Source organism: Stegodyphus dumicola, chromosome 8 (genome assembly GCF_044657685.1).
Source record: "Stegodyphus dumicola isolate Sdum_Otavi_A_Nest chromosome 8, ASM4465768v1".
Classification (NCBI taxonomy): Eukaryota; Metazoa; Arthropoda; class Arachnida; order Araneae; family Eresidae; genus Stegodyphus; species Stegodyphus dumicola.
In genome coordinates this window covers 142638444-142655064 of record NC_140775.1, presented here as the reverse complement: position 1 = coordinate 142655064, position 16621 = coordinate 142638444, and the positions used below count along the sequence as shown (strand labels likewise).

The 16621-nt window shown below is 34.3% G+C and overlaps 1 protein-coding gene across 9 annotated transcripts in view; it reads right to left on the bottom strand.

Annotated features, from left to right (window-relative positions):
* LOC118183145 (uncharacterized) overlaps nucleotides 1-16621 on the bottom strand; it is a 169388-nt gene that overhangs the window by 8245 nt on the left and 144522 nt on the right. The window lies entirely within an intron of this gene.

Sequence of the window (16621 nt, the reverse complement as noted above, 5' to 3'; positions counted from 1 at the left end):
ATCTTCATATTCTTTGCTTTTATTTCAATTATTTAAATATAACTCGAATTTACTAAAGAATTCCTGTATGCCAGAGCTTGTCAATTCCCTTTAATAATGTGCAAAATAGTGATTTTAATGACATCCAATGCTCTTGCAACTTATTTATCAGTTTTCAACGGCGCTAATCCGATTTTTATGATCGACTTTACGAGACACACATATTTTACGTTTTGATTTCAATTAAATTCCAGAGTTAAAAATTTAACACTGAATACGTAGCCCATTTAAGAGAAAAAAAATCGTTTACAAAGAGTTTCAAACTTAAGCATTTCAGTAATTAAATATTTTATGATGCAGTTTGCTTTTAAATGATATGATATAAATTGTTAAAGTTTAAAAACAGGTTGCACTAATACTGCTTTATTGTTCTGCACTACAAGCAAATAATTAAACTAACAATTTTAGATATAAGACGCTGCTTTATATGAAATAATTAAATTACTTCTGTCGACGGAAATTATACCGCAATACGGACAGCTATCTGAAAAACTTATGGAATACTTGAAAAAAAAAAGTTTTGAATAATTATTACTATTATTTTTTTACTATCAGCGCTTCATTTAATAATATTTTCCTGGTATCATTAAGAACAGACGCTAGTGAGATAATTAACAATCTTGATTATTCTTGCTTACTGATAAAGTCATGGTTCATTTCTAGACATGAACTACATACTAGTTTCCTATTAAACAGTTAACTGGAGTTAGTTAACCATAAACTATTTCATATATAAGAAAATATTTTTAACTTCCTTCTTTCGCTGATATTTATAACTGTCATCTTAATTTAGAGGCTTTTTTTTGGGGGGGTTCAATATTTTCATGCTTTCTATTCAATCATTATTCTTTTCGTTGGAAAATTGTCGAAGCAAATTGTGATACGCTGTTTGATATGTATGTTACATGCGGAACGACAAATTCGCAGAAACTAGAAGGAGGTCTTGTCATTCGCTGAAATTTATTAAATCTTACACTAGAGGAATCCCAAAATTTCCTCTCAACAATTTCAGCATACACATGCTTTCAGAATTCCCACTTTCCGTTTGTAAAGGAACAAAAAGCTTTGAAAAGAAAATTTGTATTAGCTCAAAAACCTAGCATATTTATCTCAAGGAGAGCATAAAAATTTTATCTTTCATTAATAAAACAGTTTGATGATTAATTCTGAATGGGAAGTAACAAATTCATTAATTAATTAAAAATATTCTTAATAATAACTTTTCATGCACATTTCCTTTTTAAATATGTTATATAAGAAAAATTTATTCTTAATTAGTAGTCTTTTAAACAATCTATTAGATCAATACTGGCTAGTTAGTGCATTATTGCTAGTCGATGGTAATAATTACATTTTAACTATTTACTATTATTTTCGAAACACACTGAAAAATAACATAAACTAATGCACAATCTGCCATTGTCCTTCATCGAAGAAGCCCACCAGCGGCCGAGCGGTAAAGTCGCCGAACACTGGTAGTTCGGTCTGAGGTTCGAATCCCACGAACGGGCTGGCTGCATAGGCGTTTTCGTAATTTTCACCATGTGTAACGTATATACGAGCCAGTTTGCCTTAGAAAGTCCTCCACGAAGGCATCCCTCCCCTTAGGCAGATAGCCCTCGAAGGTTTGCCATAATCACACACACACACGAAACCTTCATCGAAGATGGACATCGGATACTTGCGGCGATTCATCAGATCTGACAGTTTGAAAGACAATTAAGTTCTCTTCGCCTTATTGGCATCACAAAGTAAATCGTGATTATAAATCTAATAGTGAATATATTATATTCTTCCGAAATTAAGCTACGTTTACATAAATTTCCTAAATGCGTTTTAGTATTTATGAAATTAAGATCGAATTAAACAAACAAAATTTTGTTTTCAATAAATATACTTCGAAATAATTCAAATTAAATTTTATGAAACCCTAGTTTAAACACTGCTGTTGCTTACGATCAGAGTAGTTTCTACATAAAATCCATGAAGGAAATTTGCTGTGGTGAAACAGTATACAGACTCATATGTACTCTTAGACACAAAAAACGACGCACCAAGAAGGAGTTATCTGAATGGGACGAAAATCGGTAGAAGTGATGTACACGTACAGAAAAACAAATGATTACAGTTTGAGAAAAATTGGATGATATATTGAAGTGATAGTGCTTCACAAAATGAAAAAGTCAGTAATGCGTTTGTCCACCTCTGGCCCTTATGCTATAAGGTATTTCTCCCCCTTTCCTGGCGTGCCTTCGTGGTGTAGTGGTTCATCACGCTGGGCCGGTATTCCAGAGGTCCGTGGTTCGATTCCCGGCGAAGGCGGTTGCATATTTTTCATCTTTTCTGCTTCCAATAAACCTAATGACTCTACAAGTGGCTCCCGAACTAAAAGGGTTGCGGATGATGATTCTCCGCACCCAGGATTTGGCGAGTAGGTCCCCTAAAACCCTAGTCGCCCTTTAAAAAGGGGAGTATATAAGGTATTTCTCCCCCTTTCCTAGCGTGTCTTTGTGGTGTAGTGGTTCTGCACGCTGGGTCGGTATTCCAGAGGTCCGTGGTTCGATTCCCGGCGAAGGCGATTGCTAATTTTTCATCTTGCCTGCTTCCAAAAAATCCTAATGTCTCTTCAATGCAAGCAGTTATTCGGCTTGGCATCGATTGATAGAGGTTGTGGATGTCCTCCTGAGGGATATCGTGCCAAATTCTGTCGAACTGGCGCGTTAGATCGTCAACATCCCAAGCTGGTTGGAGGGCCATGCCCATAATGCTCCAAACGTGCTCAATAGGAGAGAGATCCGGTGACCCTGCTGGCCAAGGTAATGTTCGGCAACCACTAAGGCAAGCAGTTAGAAACATGTTCAGTGTGGGGGCGGGCATTATCTTGCTGAAATGTAAGCCCATGGTGGCGTGACAAGAAGGGCAACACAACGGGCCTTAGAACTTCGTCCACGTACTTCTGTGCTGTAAGGTTGCGACGGATGACAACCAAAGGGGTCCTACTATGAAATGAAATGGCACCCCAGACCATCACTCCTGCTTGTCAGCCTGTCTGCCGGAAGACAGTCAGGTTGGTATCACACCGCTGTCCGGGGCGTCGCCAGACTCGCATTCGCTGGTCATCGGGGCTCAGTTCAAAGCGGGACTCATCACTGAAGACTATTCTACTCCAGTCAGTGACATTCCAGTGCGAAAGAGGCCGACACCACTGCAAACCGGCTTGACGTTGTACAGAGGTCAATGGTAGTAGGCGCAAGGGGCGCCATGCCTCAGTCCCCTTTCTGTGAGCCGTCTATGAATGGTTTTTGCGGACACTGAAGCACTAGTTGCACGTACAATCGATGATAATGATGCATCTGGGGCCGTGAGTGCCGCTCTGACGATTGCTCGATCTTCACGTTCTGTCGTTTCTCTAGGCCTACCGCTTCTTTCTTGACGCTGTGTGCGGCCATGGTTCACCCATTCCTGCCAACATCGTCTAATAGTGGCATCGCTCCTGCTCAAATGTCGAGCTATTCGTCGATAAGACCAACCGGCTTCTTTGAGCCCAACTATACGATCTCTCTCAAATTCTGACATCTTGATCGTTCGCGCACCTGTATGCGAGGCATAGTTACTGTCTACCAGAGTACACAGAATGAAATTCGTGAAGAATTTATGACCTAGAATCGTAATTTCTCCTCTTAAATATCCTGCCAATTGCGCAGATGATCAGATGCGCTGTAGCAACAACCGTTCATTCATTGGCAGCCAAAATGTAAAATTTTGCATTTCTGTCGAAACCTGTATGCATATCAATTTGTGTCCAGTTTGCTTTATATCTTCTCGGTGCGTCGTTCCCCCCCCCAACAGAGTATTCGAGTAGGATAACGCAATTTCTTTTCACTTAAAATATACAGTATAATGTTCGAGAATATTATACGAATTTTTTAATTAAAAAGCAATTTTTTAAATCTGAAAATTGTTTAATGAAACCCATTTCGCTCTCATTAAGTTTCTAAGCCCTAATATAAATTTAGTTATTTTAAGAATAAGCATAAAATTAGTAAAATTTGCACATTCAGAAATTCATTATTCATCAAAATCGTTTTACTCTTCTCAGAAAAAAGAAATGATATAAGGAGGGGGGAACTCTTTGGATACATATTTTCGTTTAGTTTCGCAGAGAACAAAATCAATACGCAGAGATTGTGTCCCCAAAATGAAAATGAAAGCAACGTTAGTCTCCCTCTTTATGCAATATCTTAAACAATTTAAACCTATTATAAGTCTAACGTAGTTATTCATTTCAGCAAGAAAAGTAAATTTACTTGTGGATCCACTCATAGCATGAAAAATGTAAGAAAAATCAGTCAACCGAGGAGTAAGGTTTTTACCCTTTTATTTTGAGATTTTAAGAGAAAAAGAAATGTGTTATCGGCATCTTGATCTGAGAATCTGGACAGAGGAAAGGGGAAAGGGAGAAAAAAAAATCTATGAGAACAAAAGAACACTGACCCCTTTCTTGTTTCCGGACTAGCTAAGGATGGGTGAATTTCTTAACTTTTGCAGCTCCAAGTGAGTAACCCTTTATGGATTAACAACATGAAAAGAAACTCACGAACAGAATTAACTGCTCACAAGGTTTTGTTGCTCTAAACATTAACGATAATTCGATGCTGGAAAAATTAATTAATTGATAAATACACCATCTCTTTCCCTCAGTCCACCAGCAAGTCTCTGAACACTGGTTGCTTGACGTGCGCTCGATTCCATGTGAAGGAACTAGTTGCATGGGCGTTTTCGTGGTTTTCACTATATGTAACGTGGATTTGAGCCAGCTAACCTTAAAAAGTCCTCCACGAAGGCATCTCTCTCCCTAGGTAGATAGCCTTGTGTTTTTTGCCGTAATCAAATCAACCAACTGCCTCTGTCCTCTGCATATATATGACTATGTATGTACAGTGGTTGCATAGCGAAAATATCTGGAACAGCAAAATATTACGCATATAGATGCAGAATCACTTTTGGTACATTTTTTTCAATCCTCAGGCAGTATCTGCTTACATTTCTGTGTGATCCCAATTGCTCACAACAGTTGTGATCCACAATTTATTTCAGCAATGGTTGCGCTTTGCTAAAACATTTGGAGTCGTGGGAAGAATCGCTGGTTTGACAACGATTTAACTTTTAGTCAAAATGTTTAACTCTCATTTTACCAAACATTGTTATTCCAGATAGAGATTTTTCTCCTTAATCATCAAATCTTCATACCAATAACTTTGCGTCAAGCAATGAGAGATAAATACAATACTCTCTTCTCCAGAGTTTCTGTCAAAATCGGCATATTGATATTGGTGAAATCTCCTTAGCTTGTGATATTTTCTCGTATTTTTCGATTTCTTGTTTGATAAGCTTCTTTCTTTATATTTCGCACTAAGTTAAAGGCATTTTGCTACCCTATGTTAGAGTAGCTGGTAAATATCGCCTTAAGTTACAGGCATTTTGCTGCCGACATATATAAAAGTTTTAGTACTGCCGCTCTGCAGCTGCACCAGTTGCCCCGGCTCTGATGACTTCTTTTAATCTGTTGACACTTTTTGTCTTCCAAATTTTCGATCATCAGGTACGTCTTACACTCCTTCATGAAAGCTTAGTAGGCAAACGAAAAGTTGCACAATAATCGGCTGCAAATTTCAGGCAATAATGTAAAATTTTGCTCCCGTAAACGTTTAGCTTTAAAGTCTGATCTTATATTTTCTAAAGTATCCTCTGCCTGACTTCATTTCAAACTCCATTTAAGATTTATTTTCTGTACAGAGGCTAGATAACCAAAGAAAAGTTGTACTATGGAACCCTTAGACTGACAATGATTTATTTTTAACTTTCTTCTGAATTATTTTACTTAGAAATTCAAGACGAGACGGTAAGTCGCCTTTATGGGCCAAACAGTTAGAATATGGTGGATCTGCAGACCTGTTTGGCAAGAGCTTAGGAACTAAACTATTGTGCAGACATCTGCCATGTTACAAAACGTCAACTTTCTTTTAAATTATTTTACTTAGAAATTCAAGACGAGACGGTAAGTCGCCTTTATGGGCCAAACAGTTAGAATATGGTGGATCTGCAGACCTATTTGGCAAGAGTTAAGGAACTAAACTATTGTGCAGACATCTGCCATGTTACAAAACGTCAACTTTCTTTTGAATTATTTTACTTAGAAATTCAAGACGAGACGGTAAGTCGCCTTTATGGGCAAACAGTTAGAATATGGTGGATCTGCACACCTATTTGGCAGCTTAGGAACTAAACTATTGTGCAGACATCTGCCATGTTACAAAACGTATCTACATCGAACATTTCTGCATGTCCATAGAAATATGAAGACTTACCTTGTTCATTTAATATCTGCATTTGCGAAATAAATTGATCATAGTAGTGATAGGTATATTTTCTTTCTATACATTTGTTTTGATTTGCCATGTATTTGAAAACAGCTAGGTTGAAGAATTTGGCTGGTAGACAGATGGAATACGTCCTCGACGAAGCGTTTATGTAGCCCGGAATGAACTACTAGATTTATTAGCAATAGATTATGAATATCCAGAATTATCGCAACGATTCAAGAGGTGGTTTCGAGAATTTTCAATGATGCGCATGAACTTCGTTATCTATATTCAAAATTATCGGGACGATTGGAGAGATAATTTCGAGATTGCACCTGAACTTTATTATCTATGTCCAAAATTATCGGGAAGATTCAAGAGATAGTTTCGAGAATTTTCAATGATGCGCAGTGTACTGATTACCAAAAATTCTGGAAGATTCTGTTGGATGCCAGAGTGAAGTACTGTATCAGTCAGGGCCGTCAGAAGAAATACCGATTATTTAAATACCACTGAAAGCGCACACATATTCTCTTCTCGGTGAATTCTTCTATACTGGGTATCAGTAAAAGTAGTTATTAAAATGTTTTTCGAAAAAATGTTTAACGATTTCTTAGGTTAGGATTCAAAGATTCGAATGATTTCAGCATGTTGGTTCTTATGTTAATTGCGTGGAGAAACAAAATTACTTTTTAAGTAAAAGCTTAAACAAGTTAATAGCTTATTTTTCATTATTTTTAAATAAATATTCTATCTCGAATAACAGTTTCTCTGCAGTGCGCTTTGACATTTACCATTTAATTTATCCTAAAAAATTTCTAAAAGACTGCATAATAATAATAAATTTTAAAAAAACACCGCCACTTAATTTTCTTTTAAATAATGATTTGTAATTTACTCACGGAAAGAAACATTTTTATCTCCAGCGCGCGAGACTGTGTATCGAAAATTTTAAAGATATGCTATTTTGCTGTTTTTAAATATTTTGTGATATCACTGTTGGATTAAATTTTATGTGGTTTAAGTGAGAAGAACCTGATATTTAATAAATATCAAGTTGTAAGTAAAAGTTGTCCAGTACAAGAGTTATAAATTTTTATTTTCTTGGAACTTAACTTTCCTAGAATACAAAACAGTAGATATAAGATGTATTTATTCATATTTATATGTAATCATGCTACTCATATATTCATTAATTTACTTCAAAGTTCCTTTTTATTCAAAACCTGTCTCCTTATTTTTGAAACGATATAAATTTGGACTTGCGGCTCTCGAACATTTATAAAATCTATCATGCGGCTCCCATAAGCTTGAAGTTTGCCCATCCCTGGTATATGCCTTCTAGTAATTTCAAAAAGTAGAATTTACTAAAGATTTCCCGGCGTCCGGGTGAAAATTATGTAAGATAGGAGACAGTATCTGTTTTCAGTTGTTTAGTTCAGGGTTAGTTCGGAACATTGGGATATCCGCAAAAGCTTCGCCTTTCTGATGTTCTTTGCAATGAATTGTGTTTAACGCTCTTAGCAGTTTGAAGTGTAACTATTGATTACGCTTTGTGTTACCGAGACAAGCTGTACGTGTATTTTTGCGGACAGTTCCAGAATTGTAACATATACATATATACAAGAATTTTCCGCATTTTACCTAGGTAATGTTCACATTAACGGCTTTCGTATCGTTAAAGTTCAAAAGTTTGTTTTTCTTATTTCCTGTCCCTCTCCCTTCACTTTGCATATTTTCCTGTAGAAATAGCTTTGCGTCGATCAGCAATAAAACAATTCTTTTTGCTTTACGAATACAAATTAGGAGAGAAAGCTGCAGAGGCCGTTAAAAAAAATATGTTTCGTGCTTGGAGAGACATTAGTGAATGAACGGACTGCTCAAAAGTGGTTCAGTCGATTTTCGTCTGAGACGTGAGCCTTGAAGACAAGCTTCGTGTTGGTCGTCCATCCACCATCGACAAAGTCCAGCTGAAGAAGGAAATCAAGCAGAATCCTCATCAAACCTGCCAGGAGCTTGCACAGAGGTTTGAAGTGTCTGACGAAACCGTTGGATCTTATCTTCATAACCTTGGGATGACATAGAAACTAAAAAGTGGATTGTTCATGCCCTGATTAAACAGAAAATCGCACTTACCTCTAAGTGACTTGGTATACGAGCTGTATAATTCCGCAAGCTTACGGTTTAACTGACGTTCGTTATTCGAGAGTAACTCGGTGGCGATTAAATGGATATATTTACGTTCTTTTTGTTTGCATATCAAAGCACATTGAGATAGACATCCGGGGAGTTTCTCAGAATCCGATTTATCCATGGCGAGAATTTTGTACAAGTCCAAGAGTTTAATATTTTCCAAATTTTCGGTAATATTAAAGTATGTGTTTGCAGTTCAGATAGAAGGTTGCTAACAAGCACTTGTTTATCCAAAATAGGAACAGGAGCATTGCAGCACAAGTAGTCAAGCACAGAGTAAGAGGCATCATACCACGAGTTAGGCTTAACGCCGCCATTTTCACAGTCCGTCACGATCATTGAAGTATCAGCACAGGTAGAGTCCATAATTTTCGAAGAAGACAACATTTCAGTATGTAGAAACACACACGAATTCACAAAGAATATGCATTAATTCAAAAATGAGGCGGACGATCACTGGAAAGAAAGCGGAAAAACCATAACAGCCGGGGTCTATTCGTCAAAGAATTTAAGCCGCACTACACCAGAAGCAGCTAGCACTGGTCAATAGAAGAGATCTCCTGCACAATAATGCCAGACTTCAAACGGTAAAAGCGACGAAAGAGGTGATCAAAACACTGGGTTGGGAAGTTCTGCCTCAGACATTCTATTCCCTGGACATTGCTCCCATCTGACTATTATCTACATTTGGGCATTACCAAAGGAACAGCAATTCCGAAAACGAGACGATGTCACAAAATCTCTATCACAATTTTTGGACCCCAGAAAAGGGATTTTTCTCCAGAAAGGGCATTTATAAACTTGTATCTCGTTAGGAACATGTGACTGAAACCAATACTGATCATTTCGAAGAATGAAATGGGTGTTGAAGATATTCTCTGGCTGAGTGACGACAACATCACGAACTTTCTTGGCTACCTGATATGTTATTTTTTTATTGTAAAGCAATGTAAAAGGGATTTAGAAAGTAATAAACATAGAAAAGTAAAAATATATAGTACCATAACAAAATAAGCGTTGATAAAAGTGAGTCAATTTATGCATCTAAAAAATTGCGTTATTCAGTAATAAAATTATGTTAAATCTACGTTTTTTGCAAGCGCCATTGTTATCATGCTATCTACGCAGTAAACTACATCCAAATCCATTACAGCAACTTCCACCTGACATATTACAATTATTGCGCCAGTTTATTGTGTATATATATACGTATATATATATAGTTATATAGTTAAAGACTTACATAAGCTTGGTGTTTTTATATTTTGTATAATCACTGTACACGTACTAGATATGCAGGGTAATTAAGAAATATTTGGCAGAAATGTAAAAGCAGGTACAGAGACCGAAACGGGCAAATTTTGTAATGGAATATGTATGCAGAAATGTCGCGTTGAGGTGGTACAAGGCTGCGAAACTCATCGACAACCATTCTACCTATGAGGCTTGAGCTAAAATGGAATAGCTACTCAAAGGGAGGTACACAGAATGATTCCTGACCTTTAAACAGCCCTATAGCTAAAATGCATACTGGCCAGCTGCGCTTTTTTGTAACGATAACGTTCGAAATTCGCGTAGGGTACGATGATCAACAGAACGCGTTTACCTACTATTCATTGCATTCCATCATAAAATCTGTTTTTCCCTCCCTCCCGATCTATATTTTTGAATCATTTGGCAGAAACAGATAGATAACATAAAATAATTCATTGTTACACAAATTATATAAATAACGTATTTTATGCGATGCAAACTGCTGCTGGGTTGAAAGCAAAATAAATATGGATTACAATATTTAATTTCTACCCATCAATAAAGAGTACAATTTATCTCTCCTTTCCTTATTGGTTGTAAAATTAATTATTACACTTAATATTTAACTAGATAGACGGTTAGATGCACTGAACGGTCAAATATAAGCACGACTATAGATTAATCTCGAATGAGACGGGCAGAAAGGCATAAAACCAAAAAGATGGAAGGGATTCGGATGAGAGAAGAATTAATATTATTAATAAATAAATAAATAAAACTAATAAAACAAGAAGTATAAGCAAATAAAATACGGTAACTTCATAACAAAAAAAAAAAAAAAAAAAATATCTGATGTGGCCAACACATTACCTTCCGCCAACCCCCGACTCAAACGGAAATTCTGATGAAAAAGACAACATGAAAAATAATCTAAAGCTGCATATGTACGTTCGTGTGCAGTGGCAAAAACTCATAAACTGCTTTCACATGACCTTTTTTTTTTTTTTTTTTTTTTAAGCTGATCGCATTAGAGTTGTTAAATATTCTTTCAACCAGGTTTTCAGAAAGATTTATCACTTTCAGAGGAAATCGTACACTAAAGTTTTCAATGACAGATTTCACCGTGTTATTACCACAATATGCATACTGTTAAATACTTCTAAAAAATTCACAGAGCTACCTAATTGAACTGGCTTCAAAAATTGTTATTATGTCCATCTATTGCATGATCTTTAAGACTGCACTTCTTATATGAACTACTTATATATCTTTTTTATGGAATTTTATGCTTCTTTGCGCTTCTGAAACGAAACCTTAAGCAAGGCACTGCACATTCAGAGCACTATTTCAATGCTTAAGTAAATAATGTCTCTGTTATGTTTATTGTTTTTTTTGTCAATGAGACGCATCACTCTTCAGCTGCTATGAGTCACGATATTTTCCATTCGAAGACAGTGATTGATCATATATTGGTAGAGGGCACCTGAAGACTAGAATATTCCAGCAAATGACTTTAAAAACGGGAAAAAAGGGTCATTATTTCGCTAAAACAAAACATAAAAAAATATATCTTTTTTCTTCTTTTAGTTTAATCAACACATTTTATGTAATAGAAATAAGGCTTCTGCTTTGAGGTTATATTTAATAACTGTTTATTTATTTATTTATTCGTTTTTTAATTTTATTGGTATTAAGGCAAACGCGCATCATTTACAGCATATATTTTCAAATTTTATTTTAAGCTATAAAACTTTACACATTCTCTCATTTCCCTTTTTTTGAAACTGATGTTTTATGGCTTTATTTGACCGAAGAGATGTTTCTCATGAGAATTTTTATTTCCAATTACCCATGTCAATAAGTAGCTTCAGTAACTGAAACGTATATTCCAGACATGATTTGAATGCAGCATAGCAAGGAAAAAAAATGCTCAAGTAAAGAATGAAAATAAATTATAATCGATGCAACCAGTATCTTTATCAATAAATTCTCTCAGCCAATCAAAAAATCATTGAATTCTGATAGTAACAATAAAAAAATTTTAATAGCATAAAAAATATGTATTCTTTTCACATTGTGAAAATAAGATGCAATACCTTTAATTTTGCTCTTCCTGTCCCTCCCCCTCCCTCACACACACTCATATTACCTTGCATTTTTTAAATCTTTAACTGAGTTTTTTTTTTTTTTTTTTTTTTTTTTTTTAATGAGATGAAAAATATTTCCCAGGTCTCTTTTCTATTACTTTTCCTAGATTTTCTTTAAATGAAAGATTCAAGTTTTAGAAATAAATTAAAATCATGAATAAAAATTAAAAGGCCTCAGGAGCCAATCAAATTATACGATTACATACGATTGTTAATCCATATTTAATCAAACTGCTTAAGGCGACTTCGGATGGGTATGGTTTCTTGCCGACTGATTTAACACTGAACTCTCTCTAAGGCGGTCTTTCATACTTTCAGGTGATTTTTAATCTTCTTTAAAAACGGTCGTCTTAGAGAAATGTTCAATACTGATACCTGTTTATATTCTCAGAAATAATGGTCACTTACAGAAAAGTCGTACTAGTACGGAGGGTGGTCACCACAAGAAGATTAACTGTTTCATATATTATGTCAAATGAGAAAGAAAACTTTCCAGCTTGAGACATCAAATGTGTAAGAATGTCACCAAAATTTCTTCTTATAAAATGTCACGTAATTTAGGCAGCTGGCCTTCGACTACATTTCTGTATTTGCACAAACTGTAACAGGCCTGTATCTACCTGTAAAAGCAGTAAAGGTTTTTCAGTTAAACGTTAATGATTTCTTAATTATGCTAAAAAGCTGACAGTTTATTGTTAGACTATTATAGTGAAGGAAAATGATTCTAAATACCCTCGTGCAACGTATTAGATGTAAGTCAAGAACGCTGTAAGGAAACTGATTCACTGAAGAAATATACATGTTATTTTTTAGAGGATATAAAGTTAAAAGAAGGCTAGAACTATAATTTTAATAGTTGATTTAGAAATCCATTCTTTTCTGATGTAAATTTGTGTTAACACAGTTTTAAAGCTCATTTCTATCACATTCATAAAAATATATTCACTTCAGTTAATGATTCCAGCTTCAATTTCATTTTTCCCGAAATGTTTCAATCACTTGCTCTCTAGCTGTAAGCAATAGTTATAAACTATCAACTCGTGTTTACAGCTATTGTTTCTTTTCATCACTTGTTTATTTTTATTCAGTTCACTTAAGTAACACACTTTCGGCAAAATTATCACAGAATAATATCAGTACTTAAAGAATAGGAAGCGATATCAAATGCCCTTCAAAAGCATAGAAGTTTTCTACAAAACCAACAATTAGTAGTCATATTTTTTCTCTACTCACGTAGTGTGTTCCATTCCCTACCACTTACCAAAACTTTTAAGTAACACGCAACGTACAAACAACAATAATTCAAAAGACAAACACAGCCAATTCCATAAAAATTTAGCCCCCCGCCCCAAAAAAAAATATTCATTTGCGACCTATTACACTGAAGCAGGTATTACAAGAAAATAATTATCTAAATAAAAGATGCCTACATTTTCTCTTTAAAAGGTGAATGGTCTAAAAGCTAATGAATTCACACTTTAAGGGTACAATTATTCAACCCTATTATGGACAAGAATAAGAATGCAAAAATTACTTTTAATATCACCTCAGTTGATATTTCATACCACTGTAAAAATGCATATAAATAATGCGTTTTAGATAATAACTTAAAATATATACATTCATGCAGATGTCTCCCAGTATTGTAATGTTGCTCTTTTATCTAGGCTTTTTATGTTTAGTACACTTAAAGAGAATATTTACAGAACTTTTATCTATATAACCTACATTGTTTAACTTTCCTATGAATTCTCGAGTTACAGAAACTGAATGATATATAATTATGCGCCTATGATTATTTCAGTGTAGGTCTGCCAATAAAGATACTAGAGCAGTAATTTTATTGTTACACTGCACTTTACTCAAGTTGTATAATTTTAACACATTATTAGCTCATCGCATAATTAACCACGAATAGTCAGGATGGTGGCTTGACTATCCGTTTCTGACAGCACTTAGAATGCTCGGAAGTGTGAAAATCATCAATAATGGTGCAGATAATGATGGAGACGTCTAGTGTTGAACGTTTCCATTTCTCCTAAGGGATCTGACAGTTGCCAATACTAGTAATGAGCTGATAGAGACGGCCAATGCCGCATGTCTCCCCTTCCATCGTCTCCCCTTCCATCATCTCCACCATTACTGACGACTGCTACACTGCTATTCCCACATGGACAAAATACATAACCACTCTGACATCACACAACTGTGACAGTATTAGTAAATTCTGCTTAACGGCAAATAATACAGAATTATGCAACGGCACGGAGCAGAATTATGGTATCGTAAAAAAGTTTTATCCAACTTCACTGTTGACAGAATTGCATCAAAATTATAACAAGGACATGATCACCCGATAGTGCATTATATTTTTCGGCGTCCAATTTATATTAGATAAGGTTTGTACTTTGACGATTTCCTGGTTTCGACAGCTCTCTGGTTTTTAAGCTAAAGCGGAGAATGCTTGTACTGAAATTAATTCTTGATTAAAACGCCGGTGACAGTGAAAGAATAACGTCATGATTAAAGTTGCCTTTCGTCGTTCACATTGCTGACTGACAGAATAACACTCGTTTGAGAGAAACATTTTCTAATTATTAGAGGAACTGAGAAATTAATAAACACTAGACCTTGAACGCGGAAATTTACTGTATTTTTTACATTCCGAATATTATTTATTCAATTAAATATCGGAGTCTGAGGGCTTACTTATACAAAATAACTTTATAAAAAAGTAAACTAACATTTTTAGACCAGTGCTGTTTACAACGATAAAACTAAAGGGGGAAAAAAAGAATTACAGAAAATATTTTTTAAAATAAATTTTTATGCCTCTTCGCTGTTTAATATATCAAAATCTGTATTGTAATTTAAAGTATATTTACCGTAGTTTCTCGCTTTTTTTTTTTACAGGAAAGTAGAAATGAATATATCTTATTAAATATTGTAATGTTAATATTACGATGATTTCTTATTGGAATGTAAATTCTTTTAAAGAAATAATATCGTAATAGTTACAGTAGTTTATCTATGACTACTCTTCATTTGTTATGTTCTTACTGTAGCTGCGTCCTTCAGAAATTTAATTATTTGCATGACTTTCCAGCTCTCAATTTTCGAACGATAAAATTAACGAAAAAAAGGGGGAATACACGAGGAAAAATCATGCATTTTAAGTTGACAAACTCGATGGCGATAACGCATATTAGCTTAAAATAAGTTAAAAAATTTTAACTTAAATTTATGTCAAATTCATATAAGCCATAATTTAGGCAAAATTATGATGCACGAATTTTAAATTAAATTTATCTCAAATCAATTAAAAATAATAATTTAATCTTGAATAAAGTAAACTCAAAAGCGTATTCCTTCCTTGCTAATAAGACCAAAACATGATGAATATAAATTTCATCTACTAGCATTTAGTGTACAATTATTCTACTAGATGGCGCTCATACCAAAACTTCCAGCTCATCGTCGCTTTAAACTGCTTTGCAGAAAGTGATTCAAAATGATACATTACTTTTACACCTTCTATTTTCCACATTTATGACAAATATTCCAAGTGTAGCAACAGTAAAAGAAAAATAACGTTATTTTCTTTACATGCAAAGAAATATTTATAACTGCATATAGAGAATATGTTGTAATTCTGCGAATTAATTTTACAGTAATATTTTATGAGTATTCTGACACATTGGTGCTTTTAGTAATCTCGATCACACATAAAATATACGAAATAAAAAAACTTCAACCCAAAGCTTTCATATTAAAATATGATACCTCAAAGAAGGGGTGAAATGTATGTAAAAAAAAATTAAATTTACAAATTTTGCGATTCGCTTTTTAAACAGAAATAATACCTGTTGTTGGTACTTAATAAAAACTAAATCTTACGACCCAATAATATTAAAGCCCGATTCAAGAATGAATTTGAATCTTTAACTCTACGACGCTTGATTTGAATCTCTAGTTATATACGTAAATTGATATAAATACGAAAATATTAAAAAAGCATGTTAACATTTGAAAAAATAAAAGAAGGATAAATACACAAAATGTCTTGCAATCTATAGATTACTATGAAACTTCATCATCATAATCATTAGATTTTATTTTTAATGTAGATGCCAGTATACAGTAGGAATTCTAAAATCGACTTAGAGTATTTTATTTATGACCCTCATGGCATATAATATGTCACAAAATATTAAGAAATCCAGATAATAGATAACTTTTTAAATAATTCATCTGTATTCAGTATAGCCCTTCTATAACATCAAACATAAATTAAAGATTTTTTTCACCGTCGATTGGCAACATAACCTGCTCCTGTTCATTGAAATTAAAAACGATTAACACCTGCTCGAGATATCGATTAAAGTTTAACATTAAATATAAGAGCTCGTAATTCCTTAATTCGAGTTAAATACTCAGCCCCCCCCAATGGGTAACTTTTTATTTTATAACGCATATGGTCTTATGACGTGTTTGATTCTTGACCCATCACTCATATCATAACAAGGAAATCGTATTATTTCATGATAATTATTAACTACATAAAGATAGGTGATAGTTATTAATTTCATAGTAACTATTATTTGATTTTTGTTATAATTATTAAAA